At 42.3% G+C, this 13,273-nt stretch overlaps 1 pseudogene; it reads right to left on the reverse strand.

Moving 5' to 3' along the window:
- Nucleotides 1-11,760: 11,760 nt before the first annotated feature.
- Nucleotides 11,761-13,273, reverse strand: part of LOC114552024 (septin-4-like) — a 9,182-nt pseudogene continuing 7,669 nt past the window's right edge.

Here is a 13,273-nt window from a genome sequence, read left to right on the forward strand (position 1 = left end):
ATTAAGCCAGATGAAAGTGGTCAGTTAGCAAGACTTCAAAGCGTGTATTGAGGATATAAAATCCTGGATGACCCACAATTTCCTGATGTTAAACTCAGACAAAACTGAAGTTATTGTGATAGGACCAACGCACCGCCGAACTTCGTTTTAAAGATATAGTTACTCTGGATGGTATTACCCTGGCCTCCAGCACTGCTGTCAGAAATCTAGGAGTTATTTTTGATCAGGATATATCCTTCAACGCCCACTTAAAAAACAAACCTCAAGAATAGCCTTTTCCATCTTGTAACATTGCCAAAATTAGGAATATCCTGTCTCAAAACGATGCTGAAAAACTAGTCCATGCATTCGTTACTTCTAGACTAGATTACTGCAATTCCTTATTATCAGGTTGCCCAAATAAGTCCATTAAGACTCTCCAACTGATCCAGAATGCTGCAGCACGTGTTCTGACGAGAACTAAGAGAAGAGATCATATTTCTCCTGTATTAGCTTCTCTGCATTGGCTTCCAGTGAAATATAGGATTGAATTTAAAATCCTCCTCCTGACTTACAAAGCTCTAAATGGTCAAGCACCATCATACTTAGAAGAGCTCATAGTACCTTATTGTCCCACTAGAGCACTGCGCTCCCAGAATGCGGGGCTACTTATGGTTCCTAGAGTCTCTGGAAGTAGACTGGGGGCCAGGGCCTTCAGCTATCAGGCTCCAGTATTATGGAACCAGCTCCCAGTCGGGGGTTCGAGAGGCAGACACCGTCACCACATTTAAGAGTAAACTGAAAACCCTCCTCTTTGATAAAGCTTATAGTTAGGGGACGAGGAGTTGAAGCGTCCACCCTAACCCGACCCACCTGCTTCTCCTCGTAGTCATCAGTTTTCTATACTGTATAATTAATAATCTAGCGAGAGTAGGGAGGCAGGCCAGTACAGCCCGATCCGGTTGGGGAGTTCTAGCCCGACCAGGCACCTCTCTTTAACCTGCCTCTCTTAAGTTATGCTATTACAATTCTAGACTGCCGGGAGGCTGTTTCCTCCCTAAGACACACTGAGCTGCTCTCTCATCTCTACTTGTTACTTTTGTATGCATCCTGTCCCAGAAATGCTTGTTACTAATCTAGCTCTGGGAGTTCACTCCCCGGAGTCCTTATGTTTCTTCTTCGCAGAGCTATGCTCTGCGATTCTCTACATTCCCGGCCGCATCCTGCTGCGTCCTGCTGCATCCGCAGCCTCCCCGTGCTCTGCAGCGCCACGTTACATCCCGCAACACCCTGCTGTGATGTTCATACGCACAGAGTAGTCAGGATCGGTATAGGAGACTGCACTACTCAGTATGACACACGATGTGCCCTGCTATGACATGAACTTCCACGATAACCTTGAAGTCACTGTGACTTCTAATGTGACTGTTATCACCACTGTTCATCACCCCCCCAACCGGCCCGTCAGACACCGCCTACCAAGAGTCCGGGTCTGCTGAGGTTTCTTCCTAAAAGGGAGTTTTTTCTTGCCACTGTCGCAATAGCCACTGCTAATGCTTGCTCTTGAGGGAATTACTGTAATTGTTGGGGTTTTGGAATTTATAGAGTGTGGTCTAGACCTACTCTATCTGTAAAGTGTCTCGAGATAACTTTTGTTATGATTTGATACTATAAATAAAATTGAATTGAATTGAATTGAAAATTGAATTATATATATTAAACAACAACAATGGACTTTCTTAAGAGTAAGACAATAGTGCCGAGTGCAAATGGTGCTGGAATAAATATGAGATGATTAATGTAAGTGGTTTCTTTACGAGGTAGATGATATGACAGTTTATTAACAGCGTGATTAGATTTATATTTGACAGTGATTATATTTCCATGTTATTAAACTATGTAAACTATAAAGGATGTATAATTTCCAGCTCCAGTGGGTGTTTCAGCTTCAGTTAGTTTCTTTCACCACCTGCTGGTCAAAAGGAAACATCACTGCTGGTTTATCTTCTCCTTCAAATCAAAACTTTATTGACTTTAGAACACTTTTTAATAACAACCCAATTCAAAACAATGAAACATAATCAGAATAACAACCAATAAATTATTATTATATATTATATATGATTATTATTATTATTATTGTTATTATTAGGGATGTCCACATCCGATCACGTGATCGGAAATCGGGCACGATCACGTGGTTTCGGACTCGATCGGAATTGGACATTACCTCCCGATCAGGACTCAGATATATATATATATACCGTATTTCCTCAAATAAAAGCCAGGGCCTTTATTTACCTGAACTGCAGAAGGGACCAGGCTTGTATTTGAAGCAGGCTTTTATTAGAGGCAGGCCTTTATTTCTAATTCCATCTGTTTGATAAGTATAATTATTTTATAATTATTTAATTCATTTTTTAAGAAACATTTTCAAAAATATCACCATATACATCAACAGCCAGAAGGGCGACAAAGCAATTCGGTCAGAATGAATCAGACACCACCATTGTGTCAGTTTGAACCCTGTAAATGTACCGGGTATTTATTTCAAATATAAGGCAAGGCAGCTTTATTTATATAGCACATTTCAGCAACAGGGCAATTCAAAGTGCTTTACATAAAACATGAAAGAGCATTCAGAAAACAATTAAAAACAATTTAAAAACATTCAAAGTCAAGATTAAAATGTACAGTGCAATATAATAAAAAAAAAAAAACAGAAACATTAAAGACAAGAATAAAATTTACAGTGCAGTTTAAGCACTGTTAGGTAGGCACTGTTATGCCCTGTTAGGCACTGTTCATGGTACTATTAAGCCCTGTTAGGCAATATTAGGTACTGTTAGGTAAAACATTAAAACAGTTAAACTTTTAAAAGCAGATAAAATAGGTTATTTAAAGAAAGGCAAGATCAAAAAGATCTTCAGGTCTTCAGCCTTGATTTAAAAGAACTGAGAGTTGAAGCTGACCTGCAGTTTTCTGGGAGTTTGTTCCAGATATGTGGAGCATAAATGCTGCTTCCCCTGAGTTCTGACTCTGGGGACAACAAGTAGACCTGTCCCAGACCACCTGAGAGGTCTGGGGGGTTTAGTTCTGTGACCACCTGAGGTCTGGGTGGGTCATAATGTAGTAGCAGATCAGAAATGTATTTTGGCCCTAAACCGTTTAGTGATTTATAAACCAGCAAAAGTATTTTGAAATCAATTCTTTGAGGCCCAGGAAGCCAGTGTAGAGACTTCAGTACTGGACTGATGTGATCCACTTTCTTGGTTTTAGTGAGGACTCGAGCAGCAGTGTTCTGAATCAGCTGCAGCTGTCTGATTGATTTTTTAGGGAGACCTGTAAAGACACCGTTACAGTAGTCAAGTCTACTGAAGATAAAAGCATGGACAAGTTTTTCCAAATCCTGCTGAGACATAAGTCCTTTAACCCTTGATATATTTTTAAGGTGAAAATAGGCTGATTTTGTAATTGTCTTAATGTCCATCCATCCATCCATCTTCATCCGCTTATCCGGTGTTGGGTCGCTGGGGAGCAGCTCAGCAGGGGACCCCAAAGGGACCCCAAACTTCCCGACTTTCCCGAGCCAGGTCCAGGTTGGAGATTAATCCCTCCACCTAGTCCTGGGACTTGGGGATCCCAGCTGGACCTCCCCAGGCCAGTCCTGGGTTGGAGGCCTCCTATACCTCCCTCCACCTAGTCCTGGGTCTTCCCGAGGCCTCCTCCCAGCTGGATGTGCCTGGAACACCCCCTAGGGAGGCGCCCAGGAGGCATCCTTACCAGATGCCCGAACCACCTCAACTGGCTCCTTTCGACGCAAGGAGCAGCAGCTCTACTCCGAGCTCCTCACGGATGACTGAGCTTCTCACCCTATCTCTAAGGGAGACGCCAGCCACCCTCCTGAGGAAACCCATTTCAGCCGCTTGCACCCTGGATCTCATTCTTTCTGTCATGACCCAGCCTTCATGACCATAGGTGAGGGAAGGAACAAAACTGACCGGTAGATCGAGAGCTTTGCCTTCTGGCTCAGCTCTCTTTTCATCACAACGGTGCGATAGATTGAATGTAATACCGCACCCGCTGCGCCCGATTCTCCGACCAATCTCCCGCTCCATTGTCCCTCACTCATGAACAAAACCCCAAGGTAGTTGAACTCCTTCACTTGGGGTAAGGACTCATTCCCTACCTGGAGTAGGCACTCCATCGGTTTCCTGCTGAGAACCATGGCCTCAGATTTAGAGGTGCTTATCCTCATCCCAACTGCTTCACACTCGACTGCGAACCGATCCAGTGAGTGCTGAAGGTCGCAGGCCGATGATGCCATTAGGACCACATCATCTGCAAAGAGCAGCGATGAGATCCCCAACCCACCGAACTGCAACCCGTCCCCACCCTGACTACGCCTTGATATCCTGTCCATAAATACTACAAACAGGATTGGTGACAAAGCGCAGCCCTGGTGGAGGCCAACCCTCACCTGAAACGAGTCCGACTTACTGCGGAGAACCCGGACACAGCTCTCGCTTTGGTTGTACAGAGATTGGATGGCCCTGAGAAGAGACCCCCTCACCCCATACTCCCGCAGCACCCCCACAGTATCTCCCGGGGACCCGGTCATATGCCTTTTCCAGATCCACAAAACACATGTAGACCCGGTTGGGCATACTCCCAGGCTCCCTCCAGGATCCTTGCGAGAGTAAAGAGATGGTCCGCTGTTCCACGACCAGGACGAAATCCGCATTGTTCCTCTTCAATCTGAGGTTCGACTATCGGCTGAACCCTCCTTTCCAGCACCTTGGAGTAGACTTTACCAGGGAGGCTGAGAAGTGTGATACCCCTGTAATTGGCACACACCCTCTGGTCCCCCTTTAAAAAGGGGAAAACCCCGTCTGACCAGGACAGTCCCCTCCACAGGCGTGTCCCAGGACAGCCCCTCCACACCCAGAGCCTTGAGCATTTCTGGACGGATCTCATCAATCCCAGGGGCTTTGCCACTGTGGAGTCGTTTAACTACATCAGTGACCTCCGCCTGGGAAATTGACAACGATCCCCCATCATCCTCCAGCTCTGCCTCTAACATAGAGGGCGTATTAGTCGGATTCAGGAGTTCCTCAAAGTGCTCCTTCCACCGCCCTATTGCCTCCTCAGTTGAGGTCAACAGTGTCCCCTCCTTACTGTACACAGCTTGGATGGTTCCCCGCTTCCCCCTCCTGAGGTGGCGAACAGTTTTCCAGAAGCACCTTGGTGCCGACCGAAAGTCCTTCTCCATGTCTTCTCCAGACTTCTCCCACACCCGCTGCTTTGCCTCTTTCACGGCAGAGGCTGCAGCCCTTCGGGCCCTTCGGTACCCTGCAACTGCCTCTGGAGTCCTCCGGGATAACATATCCCGGAAAGACTCCTTCTTCAGTCGGACGTCTTCCCTGACCACCGGTGTCCACCACGGTGTTCGTGGGTTACCGCCCCTTGAGGCACCTGGGACCCTAAGACCACAGCCCCTCGCCGCAGCTTCAGCAATGGAAACTTTGAACATTGTCCACTCGGGTTCAATGGCCCCAGCCTCCACAGGGATGCACGAAAAGCTCCGCCCGGAGGTGTGAGTTGAAAGTCTGTCTGACAGGGGCCTCCTCCAGACGTTCCCAATTTACCCGCACTACCCGTTTGGGCTTACCAGGTCTGTCCAGAGTCTTCCCCACCCCTGACCCAACTCACCACCAGATGGTGATCGGTTGACAGCTCTGCCCCTCTCTTCACCCGAGTGTCCAAAACATACGGCCTCAGATCAGATGAAACGATTATGAAATCGATCATTGACCTTTGGCCTAGGGTGCTCTGGTACCAGGTACACTTATGAGCATCCCTATGTTCGAACATGGTGTTCGTTATAGACAATCCATGACTAGCACAGAAGTCCAACAACAAACAACCACTCTGGTTTAGATCAGGGAGGCCGTTCCTCCCAATCACGCCTCTCCAGGTGTCTCCATCATTGCCCACGTGCGTTGAAGTCCCCAGCAGAACAATGGAGTCCCCCCTGGAGCCCCATACAGGACTCCACTCAAGGTCTCCAAGAAGGCCTAATACTCCGAACTCTTGTTTGGTGAATATGCGCAAACAACAGTCAGAGTTTTCCCCCCCACAACCCGCAGGCATAGGGAGGCGACCCTCTCGTCCACCGGGGTGAACTCCAATGTCAGCCGGGGCTTGAGTATCCCCACACCCACCCGGCGCCTCACCCTGGGCAACTCCGGAGAAGAAAAGAGTCCAACCCCTATCCAGGAGTACGGTTCCCCGAGAGTAGCCGGGGGTAAGCCCCACCCTCTCCACCTGGCAGTTCCGGCTCCTTCCCCCCAGGTGACGTTCCACGTCCCCAGAGGGCCCCGCCCGGGTCTGGTCCTCGAGGCAGACCTTCACTGCCACCCATCTCTACCCCAGCGTTTATCCCACAGGGGTGGGCCCATTTTGAACCATTCTTTTGTCTGCCCCCGGGCTCCGTGGCAAACCCGCCACCACCTGAGACCACTTTCCAGGCGGGGCCTTGGGAGACTCCATCTCTACTTGTTTATTCATAGGGGAACCATTCTTTGTCTGGCCCCTCACCTGAGACCACTTTGCCTTGGGAGGCAACACAGCCCTCAGGTTCACAGAGACACACAAACCTCTCCATCACGATAAGGTGATGGTTCACGGAGAGGTTTGTCATTAATTGTCTTAATGGGACTTTTAAAATTCAGGTCTGAGTCCATGACTACACCAAGATTTCTGTCTTTGTCTGTTGTTTATAACATTGTCGTTTGAAGCTGAGCGCTGACTTTCAATCGTTCCTCTTTAGCTCCAAAAACAACCACCTCAGTTTTTTCTTCATTTAATTTAAGAAAGTTCTGGCACATCCAGTCATTTGTTCAATGCACTTATTCATTTGTTGTATTGGGCTATAGTTCCCTGGCGATAAGGTTATGTAAATTTGTGTGTCATCCGCGTAACTATGGTAACTTATTTTGTTGTTTTCCATAATCTGAGCCAGTGGAAGCATGTAGATGTTGAACAGAAGAGGCCCCCAGAACTGAGCCTTGGGGAACTCCGCACGTAGGTACTACGGTATTGCTGGTAGATTACAATAAGAGCATACAGTAGTTACACCAGTATCTGATTAACGTTAAAGACGCTAGCTAGCTAGCTTTGTTTCTAACTCCAGGCTAACGTGTTTCCTCCCACCTCCATCTAGCTAGCTCTTGTCAGCTTATCCTTCTGTTTCTTCCAGTATCGGATTCTCCTGGGGTCAATGTCCAAACGTCTCGCAGCTTTTTCACCCGAGTTTTCATCCGCATACTTTAAAACTCTTTTCGTTTTCTTGTTGAAAAGTCCGTCACTAGCACCAGAGCCCGTCTTTCTCTGCTAGCAGTAAATGAGACCCGTGTTACATCCAGTGTAGCTACTGCCATCTACTGGCACCTGTACGTTACTGTACACTATACCTGGCTGAGTTACACATTGAATTTTATTTTGACTTAATATTATATGAAAGGCATTTAGGAGATTATCCACACTATTTTTCCCCCGGCCTTAATTTGAGACCGGCCTTTATTTGTCCGTGTTGACCACGCCCCCGGCCACTATCAAAGGCCCGGCTTTCAATTGACTCCCGGTTTTTATTTGAGGAAATACGGTATATATATGTTCTCATTATTTTAGGAATGCAGTTCCTAAAAGCACATTACTGGCTTTGCAAACACTGGGGCATTTTTATTTTTTTATTTGTTTACATGCCTGCCTTTTAAGTTGAGGTGCTATTTGTTTTTATATTAGACTTTTTTATATTTACTGTTGCACTAAAGTCCAAAAGTGAAGAATTTATGTTATTACTTGATTGTTAAAATAAGGTGAATTAAATAAAAAAATAAGGAACATCCTGGATCTGTTTTTTCACTCTTCTTTATTCTTTTTTAATATATTATAGAAGTATTGAATCAGGACTCGGTATCGGTAGATACTCAAAATCAAATGACTCGGACTGGAGGGCAAAAAAAAACCTGATCGGGACATCCCTAATAACAACCAATAAAATACTAAATAGAAACAGAGAAACTCACTGAGACAAAAGGAGTCACCAAATAAAACATGTTCAAATCCTCTTTCTGATTGGATAATAAACTCTGTTTCACATCGACAGTTATCAGACTCCCAAACTGATTATCTTCTGTATTTATATATAATAATAATTATAGGAGTGTTTTCTGATTGGCTGATCATGTCTTGAGGTACAACTGAAACATGAAAGGAAACATTACCAAAAGGTGGTGAGTTTCTGTCTCTACATCCTCCAATTATTTAATATCAACAATGTTTGATATCAAATACTAAACATTACAAGTTTTATTCTGTTTGACCTGAACTTTATTAGACTGATTCACATTCAATCTTTTCAACATAATTCAGAACTTTAATTATCTTCCAAGTGTATACTCTATTTGTTGTAGACATGTATACATGTGAATATATATGTGTTTCTGGCGAGGCAAGGACTAAATCTATAAAAAAAATGGTATAACAAAGACCAATTGTCATTTATTGAAGAAAGTTGAGCAGAAAGTTCCTCAGACTCAAAAAGCTGCTGATGATCCAGTGAAGACACTCTGAGCAAACTGGTTTCAAGCAGACATTTTATTAATATTTGACAGAAAACTGCATCAGTCAGGATGTGATTTCATGAGGAACAACAGAATATAATGATTTTCTTTACATTGTTGTTATTTTTCTTAATTTCCACACAAAGACAAACATATAGACATGCATTGATATGGATTAACATGCACAGCACAGCGATCAGTTAGGTAGTTTCCAGGAGGATGACTGGTACCTCTCCAGCTACCAGTCACCACTCACACTAGCCTCCAGTCCCAATATATATTTATTAAAAAATAAATTTATATAAAATTACAAGATAAAATGAATAACATGTTTCCACATGCCCAGAGTCTTCTGAAATATTATAACTAGTCATTAGGCATGAATACACCAGGGTATATAACAAACTGATCAACAAGATGAGGAAACATCATGTTTAACAGTTTTATATGGATATGTATTACAGTTTTTTCCAACTGCTTACACACAAAATCTTTTCATGTCACACGATTTTTGAAACCTCTCACTCAAAGTGCAAAACTACCCAGCAAATCTCCAAAACCATAATCTATTTCTCAGCCTTTCACTCAGTTTTCAGTTACATAAAACACTTTTTTCAAAACATTACACACAATTCTCTACCTAAGACACAAAAATCTAACAGGAAGTGACTTGCTATCCATTTCTAAACACAACCAATCAAAATGCTACACTTATCTACCAGGGCACACACACACTCCTCACATTTCCAAATACATTATGTCATAACTGAACACTAACCAATCATTGCTTTAGTATAGGCCTATACAAAGGTCAAAGGTCAGATTACCTGTTTTGAACAATGGATGCCAACAATAGACAGAGAGCAAGAGGAGGAGGAGGAAGAGACAGGGGACAACACCGAGGAGGAAGAGGAGGAGGGAATAAGAGGAAGAAGGAGAGTCATCTCTGATGAGATCAGGGAGAGAAGCCCATCTTGAGTAGCTTTACTGTAAGGTGGCATCCATACTGCATGTAACTATCTAATGACTATTTCAGCATTATGAATCAATCAGACTTTGTTTTGCACAAAGTGCATACAATTCTGTCCCCCCACACACACACACCCCAACACACAACACAAACAAACACACACAAACACACACACACACACACACACACACACACACACACACACACACACACACACACACACACACTTTATTCTAAAAATGATATCTTTGGTTTACATATGTTTTTGTTCTTGTTTTTTGTAAACAACACTGTTCTTGATGTTTTGCCCAATAAATATTTTCTGTTTTACTGTAACATTACATTGTTTTTTACAACACTGAGATTACTTTCTCTTAGAACATTGTAAAAGCTATGATGCTTTTTTGAACAACCATGGTATATCCAAAAATTTATTTTAAAAAAAGTGTTTTATTTGTAACATTTTAGATTGTTTTTTAAAGAACCAGTGTTTCATGTTGAAGGAGATTGAGGCATTTAGCATTTTGTGTGAACATTTTAAATTGTGTGTAGATTTAGAAAAGGGATGAAAGACAAAAAGTGCTTTAGATTGGAAAAACTGTAAACAGTGTGTACATGGTCCCACCACCAGTTTATCAACATATTTACTTTTATGAAAAAAGTTTTTGCCGATTATTGAAATTTCAAATGATAAACTACACAGCAAATTCCAAAACCATAATCTGAGATCAGCCTTTTTTCAATTACATAAAACACTTTTTTGAATACACAGTGTTTCTATGTAAGACACAAAAATCTAACAGGAAGGACATTTATCCATTTTAAACACAACCAATCAAAATTATACACTTATTTTTAGGGGAATCACATTTGCAAACACATTATAGAGTTTTGAAAAAGGAGATATAGTTTTGAAAACGTGTGTAAGCAGTTGGAAAAAACTGTAACAGAATAAATCAAAGCCTTTTATCTACTGAACAGCATGTTAGAAAAACATTAAAACATTAAACTTACACAAAGAACACTTAAGAATGATAAATGTATTTGTGATTTGACTTCAGTTAGTGATATAGAGGGAGGAAGCTGCTGTTCTCAACATTAAACAGCGGGAGGGGGGGGGTCCTCACTGCGTTTAAACCCAGAGCTGTTCTCTAATCTGTTCTCTAATCTGTAGTAATTTATGATGATTAAACATGAAACTACAAGATCAAACAGAAACAGTCATTACACCATATAGCCTGGGTCACTGTTTTTCCCAAGAGGAAGTTTTTCGCCACTGTCTCACTTTTCTTTTGTAAAATTGTTGGGACTTTTAAATTTAAATTTTATCACATTTAATATATTAATTATAGAACTATAAATAAAAAAAAATTTGATTGTTTCAGGTGGGACTTTTTTTTTGAAAAGGGCAGTCTTTAAATTTCACCATTTGATTCTGTTAGAACATCTGAAACATTTATCATCAGTGTGGGACTTGTTTTGTACCAACACCAACATGATTGTGTTCATCTACTTCTTTAAATACCAAACTTGTAGCGCAGCGCTGCCTTGATTCCTTCTTCTTTATCCATTTGACTTTTCATCTCTTCCAGTTTCCTCTCCTTCTCTGCATCTCCTTTCTCCTTCATCTTCTCAATCAGGAAGTCCAAGTGGACACAAGTGGACAGTGAATTTACATTCAGGGCGATCTGCTCCAGGTGGACAACATGCTGAAAGGACTTTTCCAACCACAGATCCTTGTCTTTCTGAAGTTCTTCCATTCTTTTCTTAAGATTTTCCAAAAGGCTCAACTTGTCCTCTCCTCTTACTTTGTTCTTTTCATACTTCTCCTTAATATCTTTCAGGGTCTTCTGAACTTTCCTTGTCTTGGTCTCATAGATCCAGGGGTTTTGGGATGCCTTGCATCTGAACACTTACCCTCACAGTCAATGCATTGTTCTTCCTTCACATGAACTGATGCAGGACACTTCCCGGTACAGACAGTGCAGCGGCCATCTTCTATGACCTCACAGTGTTCTGGATACCAGGCCAGTGGGCATGGATAGTGACAGTTCTCCTCACAGACAGTACAGCAGACAGCTCCTCCATAGTTTAACCCAAGTGCCCACCACCTCCTCTCTCTAACAACTCTTTGTTTAGCTTTGTAGGGCTCATCAACTCCAACAGTGAACTTCTCATTCTTCTTCATCTTTCTTCATGTTTCTTCAGAACTTCCTGAGTCTGTTGGATTTCTTTCTGTTTTAGATCAATCTCCTTGATTCTCTCCTGCAGGTTGTTGATGCAGGCTGTCAGTTTGATTTGGGATGTCATAACTTCAACAGTTGTCATCAGGGTTTGAGGGTTTTGTTTAGTCAGGAAATCAGCAAATTCACCTATTTGGTTCATTGATAAGTCCCATGCACCTTTTAAAGCAACCTTATTTTTCTTTGTTTGCTGTGTTTTCTGGTGGTTGTTGAACATAAAATGAACAGGCTCACCATCTTTATCTTTGGCACATTTAATGTTTGCATCCTTGAGAGCTTGTAGAACATTTTCAGGTGTCAGACCATCTGAGTGTGTGATGAGGGTGACAATGTTCTTCTCCATGTCTTTTCCAAACGGAGACATCACTGAATCAAAGATGTACCTCAGTCGGTCATTGAGTCGATTCTCACTCCCTTTCATCACCAGACCCACTGCATTAATCTCATGAACTCCATCCTCTGACTGGAACAAGTCCAATAATCTTTTACTCACGATGTCATCATGTTTGATCCCTCTGATGTCTCCGTATCCAGGAGTATCGATGATGGTCAGAGAGTAGGGCAGAGTTTTATCTTCAAAACCAAAGATCTGATACACGATCAGATCTGATGTCTGACTTTCTGATTGCCTTTTCTTCTCCTCCTCTACGATCTTAAACCAGACATCATCCTCCCACTCCACTCCAATGGTGTAGTTGACCAGAGTGTTGATCAGAGTAGATTTTCCTGTTCCTGTTTCACCAACAAGTAAGATGGTTTTGTTTTTCTTGTTTGGAATTTTTTTCACCAAGAGTCATTTTTCTTAGAGGTCCAATGTTATCTTTCTTTGGTTTCAGCTGGAAGACAGTAGGAGATCCTGGAATCAGATGTTTCCAGGGGATGTTGTCATACTTGGATGGGATGTTCCTGTAGAAAAGTAAAGCCCAGAGCTCAACAATGAAATGAAATAACATCACTCCACTTACTGGGGCAAAACTATTTTACCTGGTGAATGCTCAAAATTTAAAACTATCTATAAACTAAGCACTTACACATAATCAGATATTATGTCGTCATTCAAAATAATATCAGTACTAAAAGATATAGTTAAATGAAGTCTAAATTGAAACACATTTACTCTGACACTGACACTTTAGAGACTATTTAAAAAAGCAGTGCTAGTATTATAATGATGTAATAATGTAGTAATGCAAGTGACCATAATATACATTTGATATTGAAACTATTATTTAAAAATGTATCTGGTCTGGTTCTTACTGTAATCTGGAGGATTTCTTTTAAATAAAGTTTTAAGACCCTATAAATCACTTAAAGGACAATTCCGGTGCAAAACGAACCTAGGGGTTATTACCTGATGTGTAGCTACTCTGTCTCTCTCTGGGACATGTTTTCATGCTAACCGAATGAGTTTGGAGCTTTGACGAGGCTACCGCGGACCGCTGGTTAGCTTACAA

The sequence above is a fragment of the Perca flavescens genome, unplaced genomic scaffold, assembly GCF_004354835.1.
Source record: "Perca flavescens isolate YP-PL-M2 unplaced genomic scaffold, PFLA_1.0 EPR50_1.1_unplaced_scaf_54, whole genome shotgun sequence".
NCBI lineage: Eukaryota > Metazoa > Chordata > Actinopteri > Perciformes > Percidae > Perca > Perca flavescens.